We start from the raw sequence: 23,407 nt of genomic DNA on the forward strand, positions 1-23,407 counted from the left end.
TCTGACTCATTTAAAGAGAGACACTCAGTGACAACACATTATACACAATATGGCCTGTGGCTGTGTGTGTGTGTGTGTGTGTGTGTGTGTGTGTGTGTTACATTGTTTGTTGTTCCCATCAAACTCGCTGTATAATTTAACACAAAACACAATTCACACAACCAATAGATATTAACAGATGACCAGCACTTTGAAGCAGACCAGGGACTTTTATGATTTATTTACAAGGCTCGCAGTGTAAAAAGCTGAGTGACCCAAAAATGTAATGAGAACAGTGTATAAAAAGAGCCAGTCTGACCCATATCCACTTTAAATATAGGGCCAGTGCATAAAAAGATACAGTTAATCTGACGTTGTCTTGGCAAGGACTAAAACAGCTGCACTTTTAAAAGCACATGAAAGTTACAACAAGCACTCACTCTCTCGTACTGGAAAACACACACACACACACACACACACACACACACACACACACACACACACACACACCCACACCCACACACACACATGGGATGGACTTCTTAGTGGCCTTCTGTATTGCTTGTCTTCAGAGTTTTTGAGATCCTTCACTGCATTTGCAACCTGAAACAAGAGAAGAGGAGACACAGAACAATACATCACTATCTACAGTATTCAAAGACAAAAAACAACAACACTGCAAAGCATCAAAGCTTTTACTGTAAGTCGATTAACTGATGGTCACCAGAAAATTGCATTTATTTAGCATTCAGCCGTTGCTCTCAGCTCAAATTGCTACAACACTGGCGATATGCAATGCTGTCATTCAACTGCAACATGTTCTAGTTCTTATAATAGTGTTGCATCTTGCAAGTATTACACAGGCACATGTTGAAAATCCTTGTTCACTGTCCAAGTCCCCTTTCAACTGCACAATTAGTTGACTTCGGTGTCCTACATGAGAGGAAAATGAGATATTTCTATAATGTCACACAGTCTTGGGAAATGCTCCATAACAATGTGACCATATATTGTTACAGTGCATCCTCTTCTCTCAAATATAATGGCCCTGCTATTATTTAAAATAGTCAAATTAAAAAATGACAGGATATAAGACCCTATAAAAATATTTTACCTGCTGTAATTAAGTTGAGATATCCTTCATTATGCAGCTGACATCCAGCCAGGGGGATGTGACAGTTTGCCGTCACTGAGGATCCTCGCTGTGCACATTATCTTTAGAAGTTTGATTAATGACAGAATCATCACTGTTACAATAAAGTGTAACAGCGTGGAGACATGGATTTCTGCAAGGACAGCAGGTGTTCTCCTCCACATTAACTTCAGTCAGTCTAAAATATTATTGGGCTTTGATAAAACTACCTTTCAATGAGCATCCTGTCATCAAGCATTCCCAAAACATCCCTACTCTCACAGAATCTCTAAAAACCATCTCCTGACACATGATGCATGCACACACAACGGTTCATGTAATGAATTAGTGCCCCTACTGGTTAGGTTAGGTCTTAGCCTGTCCAACAACGTGACAAGGTACCTTAAAATAACGCCAAACCCTGATCCCTTAATGGGAAAGCATCCAGATCTGATGGTATAGAAGATTTATTTTAGCTTAGAGGTGAATTTCCACCAAGGGGCTTCATCAACACAGTACTGAACACATCATGCTATCATGACACAGTTATTTCTGTGCTGTAACAGCAAAAACTGGAGTCTAACAGTGCGGCCCATTAGCAGCCTCTGTCATTATTTTCCCCCAAACCGTGGAGGCCTCAGCCTGCCTCCCCTGTCCAGTTAGTCTGGGCCCTACAGCAACACAACACAAAGCAATCTGCACTGAATAGCCATCCAGGACATTTTCAGTGCATTACAGAGGCAATCAGCATCAGCAAATAAACCAGAGGAGAGCAATACTGAGCAGCGGAGCAGCAGAGAGAAACTAGAATCTGGAATTGCGCAAGAAAGACAGGTAAATTGATAAAAAAGAAAGAGCCGGGTGGAGAATGAGAGGGCAAGCTGTTATCACGTTACAGGCAGCCACAGTGTCGGTCAAGGTGCTGAATGGGCAATAAAAGGACAGCATAATAGAGTTGTAATGGCAAGAGAGCAGACATTACATAAGGCTGACTTAGGGTCAGTCTTAAAAGTAAGAAGATGAGGCCCCTGCTGTGTCCACAACAGCGAGGGTGTCCATGTCTAATATAAGTTATTAGATATGGACATACTAAGTCTTGGCTGGTGATTATGGAGAGGTATTATTAGTTCTGTGCATGTGTGTTTGATGACTCAAGCGGCCACATTTTTCTGCAAAATCATCACTGCGGGTGAATTAAACACACACAGCATCCCTGAGTCTGTCCTGATGGAGCAGCACAACATGAAGTAGCTTGTTTATCCTCTTTTCTTTGGAGCTGAGGGTTTGTTACAAGTCATAGCTTAGAGTATTAGGTTATTAGAATTAGTGCTGTTTTGTCTTCCCTTGTGTTGCCATGCAGATCAGTAGGTAGATCTGGGCAAAATCAACACCAGGATTAAAGGATTATTCCAGTTAATTGCAATCTGGGTCTTTTGCATCTTTGGTCATCCTCTCCATTAGTAATAATGACTTTGTACTCACAAGATAATTGCTGATACCTCTGTCAGATGATGTGTATGTAGAATGTATGCTTAGAATAAGCCGTTTATGTCTATATAGGGAGCAGGTCTTCATTTATGGAGATTGTACCTTTCTACAGAATCCCAGAAAGAACAAATCAAACACTGACTCTAAAAAGTTTGGAGCAGAAGAGACCTCTGCGGATAATTTGACTCCCATTAAAAAAATCCTGAAAAATGAACACTAACTAACTACCATTTCTAAGAGAAATTTCAGCTAGTTGTAATTTGCAATCCTCACCGCTGGGTGCCACTAAATCCTCCTACATGCAAGTTAGGTTAATACCCAAACTGTCTTGTAAACATCCATCAGAGTTTACAAAACCAACTTCCTACTTCAACACTGACCAATCAAACTTGTTTGTTAGATAATGTGATAATCTGGCTTGTTTACAACCCTTCTGAATTAGATTCAAGATACAATGATTTATTCGTCACACACTCATGTTTCTCAGTATGCGCAGTGAAATGTGTGGGTGGCATACTCTAGAGGATGAGGTAAAAGTTTAGTATGCAATTATAATCACAATTAGAATAGTCTACTTCTAAACTTTGACTGCACATATCAGCCCATAGGAGGACACCTTGTATTACTCATTACACATCTGCCAGCAAGTCCTGAGCTGCAGGCAGTAACACACCTGCCCAAAGCAGAACGGATGGATGAATCAACTCTTGATTTCTAGTTTAGAAATGACTGCACAGTCACCAAAGGGATGATATTTTTGACCAGCACTGCCATGGAGCTTGTCACTAGTTCTTTTTTCTTAAGATTTTTTTATTGGCTTTTTGCCTTTCTCCGTGTGAAAGGGGAAGAGAGAGGGGAAGAAATGCAGCAAAGGACATGCAGCGGCTGCTGAGGCAAGGGCATTGCCTTTGTGTATGGGAAGCCTGCTCCACTTACTAAGCCACCAGCTTGTCACTATGTCTGACAGCTAGCTGATGTTGTCAGAGCTGAACTGGAACATATTCTGTTCTGCAGTGTAGCCTCTGATAGGGCAGTCGAATACCTGACCATCTCAGCTTCCTATACCATACAATCAACAGCAAAGTTCAGCAGAACATTTTGAAGGTTTGCCCTGTTAAAATTCCCAGCCACACAACGAGGGAAACATCTAGATACCTGGTCCGGTTGCCAGCACACCATTCAGCTTTGTCAATGCTGCATCAGTATCTGCTTGTGGTGGTTTCTACACTGCTTAGATGATGCGAGGACTCCTGGGGAAGGTAGAATGGATGACATGAGATGGTTGGATGCCCAAAGCTAGGTGAGCAGGAGCAGAGAGTTTTAGTGTCTCTAGGATGACACCATTTGTTGCTCATCATTGAGACAGTCTCACTCTCTTCTTCCAAGGTCTGGGAGCCCATAAGTAGGATAATGGGCAGGGGTAGATGGTGGTAAAAAAAAAAAAAAAAGTAACCAAAACTAAGTAAGACCCAAGGTAATAATCCATAATTATTCTTTTGAAATTGAGCAGCACTAAAATACCTCTCAGATTACTGGAGAGAAATCTTTTGGTAATACCCACCATCAGAACTAAACATGGTGAAGCACCTTTTAGCAGCTATGTTCCTCAGCTCTAGAACCAACTTACTGATCGTATCAGAGGTGCTTCAGATTTAGACTTAAAACCCAACTGTTCTCAGATTCCTTTTGTTAAATAACTGAATGCATGCTGCTTTATTTCATCTTCTTTTCATCATTTATTTTCATGTGTTCTTTTAACTGTTTTATTTGTATTTGTCTTTTTTCTATGATTCTCTTATCTGCTCACTTGTGAAGCACTTTGAATTGTCGATGAATATGACTTGCGCTATACAAATAAACCCGCCCTTTAAGGTCTTAGCTATCACTGTCACCACAAAATGTTTCATTAACAACAGAGCAAATGGCAGAGATCTCTCAATAACATAGTTTAACTTTCCTCAAAGCGGATTAATAAGTAATGAGGTGAATTGCTGTTTTGTAGTGGTTTCCCCGAACACTTCCTGTTGTCAGAGAATAAAGACACTGCAGCTGATCTGCATCTGATCTGGCAGAATGCAGGAGGTGGGAGAACAAAGAGGAAAATAAAGAAGAAGGCATCATTTGCTGCTCTTCCTCTGTGAAATATGAACCTGACAATGAATGTAGATCACAGAAAAAGGATGTTTTTAGACATCTTAACATTTCGTAGAGGAAATACCTTTCATGTTTTCCTTTTCAACTGAATGTTGTATTTGATGTAGAGTAATTGTCATTGCGTTTAAATGTATTTCAGATAATGACAGACTGACACTGTCAAGTTAAAAAAAATATAAGCAACCCATTCCAATTTCTTCCTATATTTTCTTACGGTCACATCTGATCTTTCCTAAAATAAACACCTAGTAAAAATACCCCCACTGTTGAGCGTGGCCTTTAGACACATGCTTGCTGCAACACATTTTGACACTGCATGTGTTGCAATTAAAAGCTTATTGTTAATAAAACATTTTTTTGTATTTGTATTAGATATATTTGTACAAGATATTTTGTTTAAACTGATAAACTTTTTTTTGTAGATTTTTAAAAAATATATAAATATACACTCATTCTGAATTTAATGTGTGCAACACATTCCAAAAAAGTTGGGAAAAGAGCATGTTTACCACTGTGTGACATCACCTTTTCTTTAAACAACAGCTTTTGGAAACTGAGGACAATCATTTTTAAAGTTTTGAAATTTAAATTCTTTCCCATTATTGCTTGATATACGACTGCAGGCAGGTCAGTGTTGTACTTGCAATCTTTTACTATGAAGCCATGCTGTTGTAACGTGCAGAATGTGTCTCATTGTCTCATTGAAATAAGCAGAGACGTCCCTGAAAAAGATGTCGTCTGGATGCATATGTTGCCTAAAAACTTGTATGTAGCTTTCAGCATTCATGGTGCCTTTTCAGATATGAGAGTCACCCATGATGCCATGGGCTTTAACACACCTCCACACCGTCATCTGGATGGTCCTTTTCCTCTCTAGCCCAGAGAACACGCTATCCATGACATTCAAAAGCAATTTGAAATGTGGACTCTTCAGACCACAGCACACTTTTCCACTTTGTGTCAGTCCATCTCAGATGAGCTCAGGTCCAGAGAAGTCGATGGTGTTTCTGTATGCTGTTGATATATGGCTTTCATTTGTATGGTAGAGTCTTGCATTTGTAGCTTCAGTGACAAATATTTTGCAATAGCTTTCCAGGGGTCCGTTTCACAACGCAGGTTTAGTGAAAACTCAGAGTCTGTTAACCCTGAAATGAGGGAAACTCTGAGTTTTCCATTTCAAAAAGGGAGGTAACTCAAACCAGAGAAAGAGGGGTAACTCTAGCCTGTTTCAGAGAGAGAGGTAACTTAAGCTCTCGGTCAGTTACCGTAGTAACAGACTCTATGAACCTAACCTGGTCGGGACCAGGTTTTTCTCAATGAACCTCGAGTTTCTCTCTGTCTCCGCCCTCTTTCAGAGCCACACACTCCATTTGATTTCCTCATTCATTCAGTCAGCAGGTGAGTTTTGGCGTAGCCTAGTTCTGCCGTCTGTCATTTAAAAAAAAATCAGAGTCAGTATATTAGAAGTCCATCAGGCACAGTAGGTGGCGACTTTTTTCACTACTACATGGCATGTCCTTTTGATAACGATCCCGTGGATGAAGGTGCAGAATTACTGCGCAGAGAATTAAATATCCGTCGGGAGATGGTTATCAGTCCGCGCATAGATGTTTTAGCATTTCCACACAATTATCTTTTTGAGCTGTACCGTTTCACGTCTCCATCATCTACATACACAACCTAATCCGTCCTTACATTTGCAACATCACCAATCGTAGTCATGCTCTCACACCCCAGCAGATATTGTGTGTTGCGCTGCGTTTCTTTGCAAATGAAAGTTTTTTGTACAATGTCGGAGATGCTGAGCACTTGAGTAAGACAACTGTATGCAGGGTGGTCAGAAAAGTGTGCTCGTTTTACGGGCATCTGCCTTCTTTCTGCTGGCTGAGTAGAAGTCTGTGTTAGTTTAAATAGGCTTAATTATTTAACAGAACATGATATAGATGAGAAGACATTTATGTGTGTGAAAACAGTATTATGTTGGGGATAAAACAACTGCACAGTCAAACAGCCACTTAATATTTACTTTACAATGTAAAACATGATCAAAATGAGGTACCCCCATGAGATTATGCTGAGGTCTTACCTGTTTGAACAATGTTTTTATATTTCATCCTGAACTGCTGCCAAATACGCTTCTCCCCGCGGGATTGCACCTAAATGAAATAAATTAATAGGCTGCCATTCAAGCAGTTTTCCCCTGTAATATTATTGTGATTGCAAAGGACTACATGTAAACTTACGCATTGACCCGAGCAGCAATGTTCTCCCACGCCGTCTCCCTCTCTTTTGCAGCTGCAGCGGTGTTGCACTTCTTTTTGAAAACATGTGCAAACTCGCCGTATGAGCGCATTAAGATTTCTAATTCTAGTGGGGTGAAAAACGCAGCCCTCCTCTTCCCCGTTGCCATGGTGACTCGTCGAATCGGGGCTCCATTGATGCTGCCTTTTTATAGTTGTGGTGCACGCGCTTAACTCCAGGTGAAACTACTCCGAGTTGATTAAACTGATTCAAATCAGCTGTTCTGGAACCGAAAACTCAGAGTTTCCTATCTCAGAGTAGATCAACTCAGAGTTCAGGATTAGACTCAGAGTTTGTTGAACCTGCTTTGTGAAACGGACCCCAGAGCCCATACAGTAATAATATTTATATTATTATGTTGGTTTTTAATGCAGTGTTGCCTGAGGGGTCAAAGGTCATGGGCATTCAATGTTGGTTTTCAGCGTTACTCCTTACATAATCATGAGAGATTTCTCATGATTCTCTGAATCTTCTGATGATATTGTAGATTGTAGATAGTGAAATCTCTACATTCCTTGCAGTTGTGCATTTAGAAATGTTGCTCTTAAACTGTTGAACTATCTGTCCACGCAGTTTTTCACAAAGCAGTGAACCGTGCTTTGTCTTAGCTTGTTAACAACTGAACCTTTCTAGGATTACCCTTTCATACCAGTTATGATGTGATCTAATCTGTTACCAATTAATGTTGTCGGTATTTTTTGAGCATTTTACAACTTCTCCAGTCTTGTGTTGCTCCTCTCCTTACTTTTTTGAGATGTGTCGCAGGCATCAAAATTACAATAAGCATATAATTAAATTGAAAAAAAAAATGTTTATCATACTGAACATCAAACATCTTGCCTTTATACTAATTGGATAGAGGTCAAAATGGATTTGCAAATAACTGCATTTTGTTTAATATTCCTTTTACACAATGTCCAAACTTTTTGGGAATCTGTGTCTAAACAAGTGACAGAAACAAACCAAGATGATGGGCCACAATATTCTGGCAGAGTTCCTGTTAAAGCCACAGTGTGTAGGAATTTCTCCCATCTAACTTTGAAATCATATATTGCAGTCAAATGGATAGCGCACTCTAGCGCCTCACTGTTTCAAACGCGTATTGCAACAACGGTAGCTGCTGTGTACCAAAAAGCTATGATAACATTGATGAAACCATGTCATCCGATACTTCATGGAGTATTCATTCAGGCTCCTACACAGACACACGTGACGTGAGTTGAGCCCCCCCCTCCTCACCATGCTGGCTGTGTTTACAACGTAGGACTGTTGGGGCGGATGTAAATTGAAACAAACCAATCATGTCTTGTCTTTTGACAAATGACAAGTGGCTCAACCTCACACACTTCATCCCTCTCCTTGCATCACTGCGCTGCTAACAGCGGCTAACAGCTAACGGCGCCACACTTAGCTGTTAGCGCTGTTAGCTGTGATTGCATTACCTTTCTCCTTCAGCAGCTCTTTCCACCTGGGAAAGGCGACCCTGATGTTGAGCCTTGTTTTTTGAATTCGCCGGTCACATTGCCTTTTTGATTCAGCTTTGTTCTGGTATACTCACTTGAACAATGAAAATGGAGCACCAGCATACAGTTACAAATGTGCCTAATAAATAAAATAAAAGTACAATCACCACAACAAACATCAAACTTAATTTGAAAAGTTAGATCAAGTAGACACATACAACAGGAAAAGTTTATTTTCTAAATTATACAGTGAATGAAACAGAGCTGGAAACTGGTATTTACCACTGAGAATTGTCTGGAAATTCATCACCACACTTAGTGACTTTCACAATGAATATGATTTGTTGCAATATGTGGTGGGGTCCCACAGGGATCCATTCCTGAACCACATTTGTTCAGCTTATACTAGTGCTGACAAAACATGAACAAAAAGATATTTTCTGTCAAAACTTTTTCTGCCACTCTGCTGCCAACTCTGCTATCAAATATTACCAAACTGACTGCCAGCAATCAAAATAGAAACCTTACCAACTGTAACATCACTATAAACTCACTGTAGTGTTGTGTGAAAAGTTAAGCTTTCTTTAAGTAGGAATATGTTTTTTCCTCGGGGTTTCCCATAGTTTTATGCATTCACCGCTGAGATCATTTCACAAACCTGTATACTCAACTAGACCAGATTCGACTCAGCTGCTGCTGATACAAGCTCTCATGCATACTTGCTGCCCTTGACAGTTCCCATACATGCCGAATTTTAGCCCATACACTTAAGAATACCAAAGGATACCACTTGGAGGCTTCAGGACTCACCAGATTGTTACATGTACCAGTTTCAGGCAGTAGCCTCAGTGCTTGTTAGTCTGTGGATACTATTCCTGGCTGCTGACTGACTCACTGCTGCAGTTTGGCTGCCGCAGTATACCAAGACTACATAATACCAGAGCTTCCCTGCATTAAATTTATACAGTTTATGCTAACCCTTGGTTACATCACTTACCATACTTATGCTGATGACATCCAATGTTTTATTTCACTGTTCTCCAACACTGAGAATCCCACAGACTCTCTGATCAACTTCTAATACACCTCTGGTTGTGGTCGCCAAGACAGCAAACTCAGTCATTTAAAATGTATGACCAAATTAAAAATTTAGGGGCTGTTATGGACGCTGATCTGAACTTTCAGAATCACATTTATAGCATCACTACTGAGAAATATTTCTTCCACTGACAATCTGACACTGAAAACTCACAGTGCCTGAACAGATATGAACAGGGTGGATTACTGCATTTCCTTCTAAGCTGATTTTCCTAATTAAACCACTTATGGGCTGCAGCTCATTCTGAGTTATACTTACAAACCATTGTTGGTTACTTTTTACATTCAGCATCAATTCAATTTAAGATCCTCCTTGATATGTCCAAAGCTCTTAATGGGTTCGCTCTACATCACAAAATAGACATGCCCTTAGTCTGCACACAGTTGTGTTCCTCTTCGTACTGCACTGCACTGTACACAGATGGATGACAATAAAGTCTCTGTTATCTGTGTTCTCTTATGATGTCTCTTTATAAACCCAGCAGATCTATCAGGTCTCAAGGTGCCAATCTCCTTTATCTTCCCAGAGCTTTCTCCAAACCTGATTTTGCATCGAGCATAGAGCAACTCGCACCGATATTGCTAAACTGCCTGATATGTCTCATAATTTAATCAAGAAAGCAATTTTAAAGGCTCAGATTATTTTAGCGCATCCTTGTCGATCCTCTTTATGAAGACTATGAGCTTCTCCCCTGTGGATGAAGATTTAGACTATAATAGGCTATTTTGTAGCCTTTGTACAGTATGTGTTTTATCATGCCTTATGATAAAGTTGTGTTCATTTGATTTTAAATCAACCTGTTTATTCAGTTTATTGTTATCTGTAAGCATTGTTGATCTTGTATATCTATTTTCTTTGTTTCTGGCTCTTGTGTTCTATTCTCCTTTTATGTTTTCATGTTTTATTAGCCTCTAATGTTTGGTAGTAAATTAAATTGTGCTTTATAAAAAAACTTCATCTTGAAAAATATATTATTAAAGGGTGGTGTCAAACGTGTCCAAGGGCTTGAGGCTTGAAGCAGAAAAAGCAATGAAAGGGTTGACTTTTGACCTTCAGCAGCCAAGTGCACCATCATCTGTGCTAACCTGTCTGACCGGAGAGTCTGTGCCGGACAGCCAAGGTCAGCTCTGCTTTTGACGGCCTGCCACAGTCTGTCTGTCAGAAAACATGGAAGTATAACAGATAACAAGAGAAGCTCAGAGGGCACCAGTAAGGCTCTGTTTGTCACTGAAATGAGAGCTGTTTTAAGTGCACGTATAACTTACACACTTGTAGCAAGTTAACATTTTCACATTTCTCATCAAAACTTAAAATTGCTTTTCTACGTAAATTTGGTTTTACAATACTTTGATCCAAAAATAAAATTCAAATCTTTTGTCTTTTTCCTTACATGGCTCTGTGGATGGCGATGTCTGCTGGTCCATCCTTTTGCTCCAGACAGAAATACAATTTATCACAGATCGGTGGTAACAAATTACAGTTACTCCAATATATGTACTTTATGAAGTAATTTTAATGCAGCATACTTTGTGCACTTACTTGAGTAGATTTTAAGAGAAAAACTAGAATTACTGCTTCTCGGTTGTATGCCTCCATGAACCTGTTAAGTACTACATACAATTTACATCCATGTCTTTGAAAACATGGATGCTTCACACATATCTTTCCCTCTGGCAGCACAGAAGATCTATACAATCAGCAAAGTTTCAATATTAGAGTCATGCTGAATAATGGCCAGAAAAGTGTTTTTGCATAACATTATGATGTCACATCATCGCTTTATCAATTTATCCTATTAGACATTTGTGTGAATCGTTGTCGTAATTAATATATGGATTCTTGAGTTGTGGCCATTAACACGTTTTTTGAGGTCACAGTGACATTGACTTTTGACCACCAAATTCTAATTGGCTCATTGTTGAGTCTAAGTGGACGTTTGTGCCAGATTTGAAGAAATTCCCTCAAGGTGTTCTTGAGATGTCATGTCCATGAGAATGAGACAGATGCAGGTCACAGTGACCTTTAATTTTGACCTATGACCACTAAAATGTACCTGTTCATCCTTGAGTCCAATTGGACGTCTGTGCCAAAATGTAAAAAATTCTCTCCAGATGTTCTTGAGATATCACATCCACACGAATAAGATGGACAGAAAGACAGACAACCCAAAAACATAACGCCCACAGCCACAACTATCACGGGGAAAAGGCATAATCATTACTTTTATTCCATTCTATTTGGATACATTCACTGTGCTACTTTAATCTATTTATCATGCTATGCATTCATGCACATACAGGCTGGTTATCTGCTGATCTCTGGTCTGCTTGTGCTCTGTCATCCTACCACAGCCACATTCCCCTCATGAATAATGATGTAGGCTGCAACAGGAGATACATATGAGACAAAGCATCCTCGGTCTCACTTTTTTCCTTTTCCACTGTTGGAGGCTAGCTTTCAAATAGAACTTGCAGTTGATAATATAATGTAAATGACCTGGTATAAACTCTTACTGTGTAAATATATGGTGTACATGACCTGGCATAAACTTAGTATCCTGATTTTACTTCAGCTAAATGATCTGGCATGATTCAGACCAAACTTGGTTATATTCGGTGCTGGTCGTAGAATAACAGGAAAACAGTAGTAGTAAATTGTCATGATGTACTAATTCTTTGGCTTTCTCAAGAATAAACCCTCAAATGTCAATCTTATGTATTTTTTCTCTTTATTCTACAACAATAACAGACCACAGCACAGACTGCAGAGAGCTCTAGTTGTGAATGCTGGTCTGAGGTCAGTACATCAGAAAACTGCACTGACACTGAACTGACAGGGTGTCTGTTGTGCTAATGCTAATAAGTTTAATGCTACATACAGACATACATATCATGCTTAAAAACTACTACAACAAATACTTCCCAATGTATTGCAAAGATTAAAGCTAACAGTGTGCATGATTGCGACTGTATGAACCATTTAACGAGTCATGGTCATTCATGTCATGTCACATCATTGTCTCGTAGTCATGGGCAGATTATGTGACAGTGGATCCCTGGGCACAGATATGTAAAGGGCCCCACCACCTCTCCTACATAGGAGCAAGACACACAGACTTTGTGTTGGTGTTGCATCTCTGTGTAGTATTCATGCATCTCTTTGTGGGTTTGTGAAAACAGTAATAAATTGAAATATATTACAATATATTTTAATTCAATACTCAGCATATGAAATTATAATAACATTGTATCGTGATTTACGTAGTGTGGTTATATCGTATCATAGGTCCTCTGGCGATTCTCACCCCTAGTCATTTTGTCTTTTGTTGTTTCGTGTTTTTTTGTGGTCCTTTTGTGTCTTCTTCTCTGGTCGATACATGTTAATTTGACATTTTTCAAGTGAAAGCCAGTGTTGGTCCCTGAGACTTTAGGCCCATGGGCCTGTGTCAGCAGGCCTGATCAGTAATCCATCCATGCTCCCAATGACATGTCTGTTATTGAACATTTTCAGTATGACTACAGCCTGATTTGGCCACTATATATAATAGAATTTTCTAAATTTACCATTGGCCCCCCCGACTGACTGGTTGTTGCCTCTGCACATGTCTCCTTGCACCACATGCGTGCACGGACTGTAAATACTGCAACTGTTCTGAGTACTTCTGCAAAATCCTTATGCTAATTGGTAACTAAGTGCAGACTTGATATAGAGGCCCCTACCCTACGTCTCATTACGAAATAATGAGAGTGACCTACAACATAATTTACATGATATGTGCAAATAGGCTTTCGCTTAGATTAGCAAATTAGTCAGCTCCCCTCTCACTGAGCACAGTTAGTGATTATGATTTTGTGATACTGCTACTTTTTGTTTGGTAATTTCAGATGGTACTAAGTCCTGTTTTGGTCAGAACAGCGAATGTGAGGCCAAGACAAACACAGAGAAATGCTGTACAACATACTGTACAGACTTCAACAACAGCTGGCTGCTGGATTTATTAATGTGCAAAACTAAATTTACACATGATGACACACCCATGGCCACACACACACACACACACACACACACACACACACACACACACACACAGTTACCTCTGCAAACGCATGCATACAAAAACATTTGCGCACAAAACCCTCTGCAGTCAGCACATTTCGAGACGGTAAACAAGCCTGGGAAGTGCTTAGCCATGCTGGTCAGGCTTCAGGCATTACTAGTGCACATAACATGAACCCCCCCCAACATCCCACACACACACACACACACACACACACACACACACACAGGGCTGTAAACATTAGCAATATTTTCCCATTTCCTCTGCAGGGCAGACAGGAGAGCAGTAGATCTTCAGGGGGGCTGAGCCCTTCACTGGTAATAATCTCCTTTACACTTCACACTGCCAGGGAGATGAATCATGGTGGATGGTGTCACTGTGTGTGAGAGAGGGAAGGGGGTCCTAATGTGCCCTGCTAAGGCTGCCCTTTATGGTCCTTGGGTATGTGCTTGTCCCTTTGTGTGTGTGTGTGTGTGTGTGTGTGTGTGTGTGTGTGTGTGTGTGTGTGTGTGTGTGTGTGTGTGTGTGTGTGTGCAATGGGGCGGACCTCTGCGTGTGTACGTGTGGATTCAGGGGTGCAGAGAGAGGCCAAGGATCTTGTTCAGATATTGTCAGTAGACCAGAGGTGCAGAGCTTTTTTCACTGAGGCAGATGAGGCTGCCTGGATTCAGAGTTTTATGTACAACTAAAAGGTGAAGGAAAATCGCAAAACATGCCTGGTAATTTGCTTCACAGCTTTTACTCCCCTTTTCAGGCTGATTCATATATTGTACTTTTCTTGTAAAGGAGACGAGGCAGGCTCTGCATCTTTATATTTAGAGACTGCCTCAGTAAAATGCAGTATTTTTAAGAGTCTGATGTTTGGAGATGTAAGACGAATACACTGATCTTTCAAAGAGATACTGTAGATAATGCATATGAACTTCAAGTATTTTGCTAACTGCTCGCATAAACAACTTTACTTAAGTGTATGTTTTGTTGTCGTCATGCATTTTTGTGATTTCCGTCATCCTATGCAAAATGCAAACTATCTCATGGGAAAAGAACCAGCCTGAGCTGATTCAAGTTATAATCCCATCTAATTTTCATTAAAGGATAACTTTAAACCATTTTTAAACCTTTCTTCATCTCTCTGAATTAGGAATATAGTGTCACAAATATGTTTTTTTTTCTAATGTTCTCTTTGTCTCTGGGGGCTGCTTCAAAATCTGCTTTTCTTCCATGAACCAGTTACGTCATCGGTTCTAAGGAAGACTACAGGAGGTCTCCACCTCTGGGTATCCAGGAGGCTTGCTCTTGACACTGCTCAAAAAACAACTGTCCTCTCTTGTTTCACTTGCATTGCAAATTAGATGCATTTCCAACTGCAAAGACGACATCATTTCATGAGTGCAGAGGATGTTATGTGGACACTGGAACCTTCTTACAGAGTTTTGGCTGGCTCGGATATTCAGGCAGGGTATTTATTTGAGCCAGAGTGTACAGCTGAAGAAATGCAGCCGAGAGAGGATGAAAGAAGCCAGTGGAGAGCGGTGGAGAGTGGTGGAGAGTGGTGGAGGCTGCAGCTGCTTCAGCTGGGCAAAAGGATACGGCCCGCCAACCTGAGGTGCTGAGAGTGCACAGCGACTGGTGGTGCTCAAACTGCCTCCAAATGCCAACTGAAACTGAATTATTCTGCTGCACTGAATCTATGCATGGGCAGTTTTTGGTGGATGCTGTCACCAACTGTAAACCAGAGAGAGCCTGTGTGCATTACTATGCATAAAAGTTTCGCCCGTCACTTTGGACAGAGGTGTGCTGAAGGCTACGGGTGGACTACTGGGTAAGTATATCAACAGTTGCCTGTGTATGTCACCAGCTGATTTTTTTTTCTTTTAAGAAAAGGGTGGCTATTTCTGTCATTTTATTTTGCCTCTGTGTCTGCAAAACGAGAGCTGCTGCCCCACCATCAGCTGTGAGACAGTGGGGAGATATGGCATGTAGAGCCAGCATTTCACATCTTACTCTGTGAATGAAGGGTTTCATTTTGACTAAACCAGAGCTGTTGGTTGTTGAAACATTAGACTGATGTCTGTCTTGGTGTGTTTTGTTTTGCTTCTGTCAAGTATGAATGGAGCGCATGAATATATCAGCAACTACCGGTGGTTGGGCTAACTGTCGCCAGTTGGAAAATCACTGGAGACCATTTCCAGGATCCTGACAATAAACTGGATCAGACAACCAGGCCATCAGGGCTGAGAAGGCACATGATCGTTGAGTGAGTAATTCTGTCACCTAATGCTACTGCCAGCCTTTGGCCAGCAGAGTATTGGCTTTGTGCTAGGGTGGTGTTACACAGCTTTCATGCACTATATACAATAAGACATGGTTGTTGTTGTTGAACACTAGTATTATTTTATTTATGTTTTTTTGGTTTTTTTTCCTCAGTGTTCTAGATGAATAGTAAAGTCATTTCAGGTGCCTTTACCTTTTGTAAACAAAGCCGCGTTTGAGACGCCAACCCTATAATTATTTTTTAAAATGGTGCAATTTGATGCATTCTGTGCATACATTTTATCCCTAGCAAATTTATGAATTAAAAGTATGAAATAAAACATTTTACCCTTCAAAAAGTACAGTACTAGTAATACATTTTTAATTTGACAGAGAAATAGGGATGAGTATTGATAGGATTTATTGATACTACTACTCTTATCGATACACCTAATCATTTAAAAAAAGAAAATCAATACTCGTATTTGTTCTTTTTAATTTCTACAAAAATGTTTAATAAAAAATATCATTATTTAAACAGAATAATTTCAGAACAGGATTGGAATTGAATATTTTAGATAACTACATGTTGTTTGTAGAGCAGCAGTAGTAATGTTTACAACAGCAAAGTCACTCTATAAACTCAGTAATATCTCACTGGAAACTACGGATGCACGATAATATAGGCACATCATCGATATTGGCCAAAATCGGCTGTAAAATAAATCAGAATCAGCCAACATGCTTCTTCTTACTTGGCACATTGAATGAATATTACATACATTTAAAAGTATTGTATGTCACGTCTCCATCTGCTGGTCAACCATCATGATAATGAGTATGCATGCATAATATGAAGCTAATTCCACTGCAGAAGAGACTTGATATTCACTAAAATTAGGTAGGGAAAAGTGAAAGGAAGGAAAAGTGGATATATCAATATTGGTATTGGTTATTGGTCAAATGAGTATATATATATATGGCGTATCGGATATCAGCAAAAAATCCAATATGGTGCATCCCTTGTGTCTTCCACATTCCCATGGAGTTCTTTATGAAGGCTGTTAGTGTCCTGTCAATCTTGTACAGTTCCAGACATTGCAGTATCCATGTGTGTGGCATTGAGTCATAGGCTTTCTTGTAGTCGATCCAGGCAGTGCACAGGTTGGTCGTCCTGCTCTTGCAGTCTCAGGCGATTGCTCTGGCGACCAGCAGCTGGCGCTTGGCTCCTCTGGTGTTACTGCCAATTCCTTTCTGTGCCTTGCTCAATTACTGGCCCATACGCCTAGTTATCTCAGCTGCTATGATGCCTGACAGGAGCTTCTATGTTGTGCAGGTTATCGGTCTATAGTTGGATGGGATGGTTCCCTTCTGAGGGTCTTTCATGATCAGGACTGTCCTGCCCTGTGTCAACCATTCTGGGTGGGTCCCATCTCTTAGCAGCTGGGCCATTTGTGCTGCTCGGCGTTAATGGAGTGCAGTTAGCTTCTTCAGCCAGTATGCATGGATCATATCAGGGCCTGGTGCCGTCGTCCAGCTCTTCATCTTTGACCCTCTTTCCTGGATGGGTGCCATTGAGATGGTTACTGGTTCTTGTTCAGGGGGGTTGCTGGGGCCAGCTCTTAGGTCCACTAGCCACTGGGCATAGGTGTTTTGCGATCCTTCTCTTTCCAGGCCCTTCCAGTAGTCTCAGCTCTTGGCGGGTCTGACCTGCTGTTATTTCCCTGCCACTGAGTGGAGTTCAGTTGGGAACATCCTGTTTATTTTCCTGGCATCTAGTTCTTTGGTGTATCTCTTCAGCCAGATGGCTAGAGCTGTTAGTCTTTGTTTGGCAGTTTCATGTGCCTCAGGAATCGATAGCATGTTGTACTTCCTTATATATATATATATATATTAGTACCCCTTTATTCACAGTGTTCCCTCTGTGTAACTCTGCTAGTTGGCTAACTTCTATATATATATCACTACTTTGCATTAAAATAAGATTTTTCCAAAGTTTCCTACCAATCACAAAATAAGGTTTGTCCTATTTAATGGATTAACAGCTTTTCCATTGCATAAGAACCTTACGAGGTGGTAATTACTGTTCCAGTCCGGGTGAACTGAGTAATGGCTTGAGAAAAACTAGATTTTGAGTGAAACACACATTAAAATCTCAATGAAAATTCTTAATTATTTTTTCTTTGGCAAGTGACCATGGGATAAGTGAGATAATGTCCTTGAAGGTGCCCATAATCAGGAATAAATAGTGCTCAAAAGTTACGCCTCCTTGTTGGCCATTCATTTCTGATAATGGACAGTTTGTAAGGCATTATTCTTTACTTAATGGGCAGACATAAGTGTGGTATCAATCTTCTAACCTCAGTGAGTAGGTGAATATGTGTGTTCACCAAATGCTGTCAAACTATTGCTTCAAAAAAGTATTAAAAAGCCCCAAATAAAGATTTATGAGTTCCAGTGCGCCTCATATAAAATGATTAAATGACCAATTTAGATTACTGGTTACTGGAACTCTAAACTTATATATTCAATATAAATCAATATTATTATTGTTGTTTTCTTGATCGTATTGCACATTTCATACAAAGAGAATGACTATTTTAAACTACATGGAAGATAATATTAAGTGTGCAAACCAAACAGTGTCTCTGCTGCATGTCAGAATATTTCTTGGATCCACACTGATGGTCAAAGTGCAGCCACGCTTGTTTTTACCTTGGTTTAAATAAAATGTTGTGCACTGCAAGCTTGATGCATCTCATTTTAATGTCTGAATTGGTGGGTCTATATAAACCTTTAAAAATGTACACATACGCCAAGGTCCGGCCTCAAGATCTTTTCATTTCACACAAATCTAAAACCTTTCGGATTTCATCCAAGTTCAGCCTTTTTTATTCAACCTTTAACTAACTAAATGAGCTGAGTTGACCTAACTCATACTGAGTATCTTCTGTGCTCAATATTCCTTCATGGCTTCATCTGAGAGCAGTCTGATGAAACAGAATCTCATGAAAATGCAGACAGCTGGTTTAGTCTCATATTAACACCTTTTCATCATTTTTTGAAATCAGTTTTTATGACATTAGCATTAGTTTTACTTTCCCCATACACACATAAACATAATATTATGGGTAAAATCATGAATGTATAAAGTAGAGAACTCTTAGTTGGTTGCATCTTTGAAATGACACCGGATGCAGATTAAAGTGAAGGGACTACTGAGACGTCAGCCATGATGAAATGGAATTGACGAGCACATCAGATGCAGCATCAGGTCTCAGACCTATGCTGTGTGACGTTAGCAGTGACCTGAATGATGAGGACATGGCAGCGTGACAGGGACAGAGACACCTGCCATCGATCCAGTCCCCAGGAGATGCTCACTACCTACGCAAACCACTGATCGACTTCTGGAGGGAAAAAAATCCCCGGAAACACCAAAATTTATGGGCAACATCTGCGGTGTAGTGACAGGCCGCAAGTCAAGATCAGAGGGTGAGTTTTTAAGAACTTGTGCCTCCGTGATTCAAAGTGACACCCACGGCATATTTTATGGTAGTTGACACTTTTGCCTAATATTTATGACAGACACTTATAATGGCAGTAATGCTAGTGGCAGCAGTAGATGTAAGTACATTTACTCAAATAATAGAGTACAACTATACTACTGTATAAGGTTATTTTTTACAGATTAAGATTTTACATCAAATATGTATGATCTGCTTACAAAATGTTCTTTATTTTTACTATCCAAGAATAAAATAGTTCCACCTACTAAAATGCTGCATACACCCAGTTTTCATTTTATGAGGTATACCTAATTACAATTAATGCAGTCTGATACAACAGTCCTGCAGTAAATCCTACCCTTGTGAAGTTCATAATGTTTAGTTTTTGCTGAGACTGTTTGAGAGGTGGAAATCTTGTTTTTGCTGATGTCCAACAGTTTAATGTCTCAGCAAGGCAAGGGCGTAGGTTTCATTTTCAGCATTGGTGTGGGATCCACCACCGGACACTTTTGAGTGGCAAACACTTCATTTCCTGCAGTCTGGTGAGGTTTTAGGCAACAATTTATGGTTAAAATGTCTTAATTGATGTTACGAAAAACACAAAATTCAGGCGACAGATAATGATATAAAATGTTAAAATATAACTTAATATAATGCAGTAGGGATCTCATTCTGCATTGCTTTCAAATATTTATTCTCATATCAACTTTTCTTATTAATGTTTTCTATGCTGAGTCAACACACATGTAGGCATACTTTATTTTTCCATCCTCCTTTGTGTCTTTTGTTTTGGCGAAGTAATGTCTTTAAATATGCCTGTGGCATTTACTCATAATGATGAATGAATTAGTTTTCATTAGTTCAAAAACTCCCAGACTTATTTAATGAGAAAGTCATGTTTCAAGAAAAACTCTACCTGTCCTAGTCTACTGCGCATTATGGTATTGCTCTGCTGATATGGTAGTTTCCCCTTCAGACTGTTGGACAGACACAGAACCTGGTCGAGACTCTCTCTGGATAAGACAAAGTTTAAGCAGGTGTGTGCTGTTAAGTATTGGTGGGGACAATCCTGTCGACCCAAAATATTGGGAAGGACATGTTCATATGCAAACTCACACCCCTGCTGGAGTGATGTACAGCTGTCCTGCTGTCAGTACAATATGACATCCCTGTTGCCATGACACTGGGTGTGGTCAGAATGAAACACTGCTTTGCCACCTGGTAAACAGTTGTTCTTTTACAGGAATTTAAATTCAGGACTTGTACCTGTAGTGGAATATTTGGCATTGTGGTACTGCTACTTTTGCTTAAATAAAAGATCTAAATACTTCTTTCATAATCACAATTGGGTAAGAGAACCAGAAGCAGCAGTAGTATAAAGTGTGCGAGATAAAGCAGCAGTAGGTACAGCTGTAGCAGTAACAATAGCAGAAGCAGTAGTAGATATAGTGGTATTTGCATCAGCAGTAGCATTATTGCAATGGCAATAATGCAGCCAGCTGAAATAGCAGCAGCAGCAGCAGCAGCAGCAGTAGAAGTAGTAGAAGTAGTAACAGTGGTTTTTAAAAGGCAGTAGTGGAGCAGTATTCATTTTGGCAGCTGTTTTAGTCTTTGTCTTAGTCTTTAAATGAAAATAGATATTTATTTTAAGTCATATTCAAGTCATTTTTATCCTTCATAGTTTTAGTCTAGGTTTGTAGTTCAGTGGCTAACAAACAGAGCCAGCTGCTAACAGCCACCGCTGCAACTAACACACTCCACAAATCCAATTTAGCAGCTCCACCATCCACAGCCTGACACACGGGGTTGCTTATTTACTGCCGAATTATTACTGACCACTGACGATACTCCGGTGTGCATGTTTTGCAGGCGAGCAAAACTTCACACCACTCACATGCCATTGGAAGATAATTGCCAGCATGGCTTCTTGGCTTTCAGTTTCAAAAGAATATTTATCATTCAGTTCTCTATTTGTCTCATTTTGAATATCCAGTAGTCCACCACTAACATTTTCAACCCATCTCATAGTCTTTTTTTATGAAAGATCTATTTTCAGCTCGTCAGCTTCATCGTTGGAAAAACGGTTGTTTTTTTAGTCATAGTTTTAATTAACAAAATTAACACTGTAGTGGAGGTAGCAGTTCCAGTAACAGAAGTAGCAGTAGTAGTTTATTCTGTAAACAATCAGATTTGTTCAATGGTAGTATCCATATTGACAGGTGTAATACAGGACTAGTACAATTTAGTATTGGTATATTCCAAGAGTAGAAGAGAGCAATAGCAGTAGCAGTGGTAGTAATCATGCATACATTATACATTGGGACACTAAATGACACCTTAAGAGACTGTACAATATTTCATACTAACACACCAAATTCAAAGCAGCAGCAGAGACCAAAAGCTGTTTTTGGCAGTGTTAACATCAACAGCTTGCCTGCCGAAGCTCACTGGCTTCTTCCCCAAGAGAAATTATTTGCAAAAAATCTAATCTTGCCCTCTCTTCAACCAGTGGAAATAAAAAGGAACAGTCTGCTATTGTGATGCTTGACAGACAACGAGGGGTTTGTACTACAACACATTTTTATATAACATTTAAGAGGTTCTTGAAGGTTCAGTTGGAAAAGACTCATACATACTGCCAAATGCACTAAGCTTCATCAGGTTGATTTCTTTAATTCTTAAATTACTGCTCACCGCTCTCATTTGACTGAACTGCCCTTTAACAGCACCTACAGCAGCCTGACTAATCAGGAATTCCAAGCAGAGAAAAATCAGTGAACGGTGAGAAGTTGAGTCCCTGCTGCCTCTCTGTCTGTCTGTCTGTCTGTCTGTCTGTCCCTGGCTTCTGCTCCACAGCTGCTGCTTACCAATAGCTGCATCGCTTTGAAGAGTTGCCCCCTCATACCAAATTCTGATTGGGTCAGAGCGATACAATTCACTGCCATGTCTGACAGCTGTGTACCAGAGTGAGAAGATGATGGAGGGGAGGAAGAGTTAGAAAGATGGCCGGGACAGGAGAGATGAGAAAGAGGGAGGCAAAGGCAGGTGAACAAAAAAGAGCAAGGTGTGATGACAGAAGGAGTGAAAGCAAGTAGAGGAAGAGAGAAAATGAAGAAAGAGTAAAGAGATGTTCAGAATAGGACAAAGGCAGAGGGGTGAGAAAGACAGAAACGAGACATGTACAAAGAGAAAGAAAGGATGTTTGAAGCTGCCTGACATTAAAGCACAGGCTTTACAAGGCAGCTGAGCCTTGACACTGAAGGGTAGGATGAGGAGGAGGAGAAGAGATGAAGGGTCCCTCTGTTAAACCCCGTCAGTGAAAAGAATTGACATAACGAATAGTGCAATCTGTGCACCTAACAATCTGCACACTGCCTTTTCAGCAGCCAAGATTTACCACCGAGCACAGTGTGTCCTATATGCTCTATAACTACGTAGCATTATGCCGGGATGTCATTCATAAATTTATGAGCAAAGCACATGTTTGCATGCACAGAGAAAAAAAACACACATTTGTGTGACATTTAAGTTTGAAGTCAAATATCAACATCATTGATTCACTGCTCATCTCGCCGACAAATCACACTATTGCCTCGCCTGTAGTAAAACACCATATTACTCTGATGCAAATGAGCTGTAGTGGGTGTGATGCATGGAATTGGATGTAGTATCTTCAGGAAACTCGCAGGCGATACAAGCCTCCACCATTCATGTTGATCTACTCTGCACCAACACGCACATTACGGCTTATGAATGGCCTAGGAGACGAGGCATTACAGTGGGCTGCAGTGAAGGAGCCCAGAGGCCATGGGTGCTTTATAGTGAGTAATGATGTGTGTGAGTGAGGAGAGGTGTTTGTGCGTAGGAGTTGCTGGTTTTCCTACAGTAATGAGTGAGGCGTAACGCGATGGCATATTGCAAAGACAATTAAAAAAAAAAAAAACATAATTGTGAGCACATACCTATACTTGC

The 23,407-nt window shown here is 40.1% G+C and overlaps 1 protein-coding gene across 1 annotated transcript in view; it reads right to left on the bottom strand.

Moving 5' to 3' along the window:
- Positions 1 to 206: 206 nt before the first annotated feature.
- Positions 207 to 23,407, bottom strand: part of LOC125886488 (endonuclease V-like) — a 113,071-nt gene continuing 89,870 nt past the window's right edge. The window contains exon 9 of the mRNA XM_049572735.1: positions 207 to 582. The gene's annotated coding sequence lies outside the window, so the exon portion shown is untranslated. The remainder of the gene's footprint in view (positions 583 to 23,407) is intronic.

The sequence above is a fragment of the Epinephelus fuscoguttatus genome, linkage group LG3 (assembly GCF_011397635.1).
Source record: "Epinephelus fuscoguttatus linkage group LG3, E.fuscoguttatus.final_Chr_v1".
Lineage (NCBI taxonomy): Eukaryota > Metazoa > Chordata > Actinopteri > Perciformes > Serranidae > Epinephelus > Epinephelus fuscoguttatus.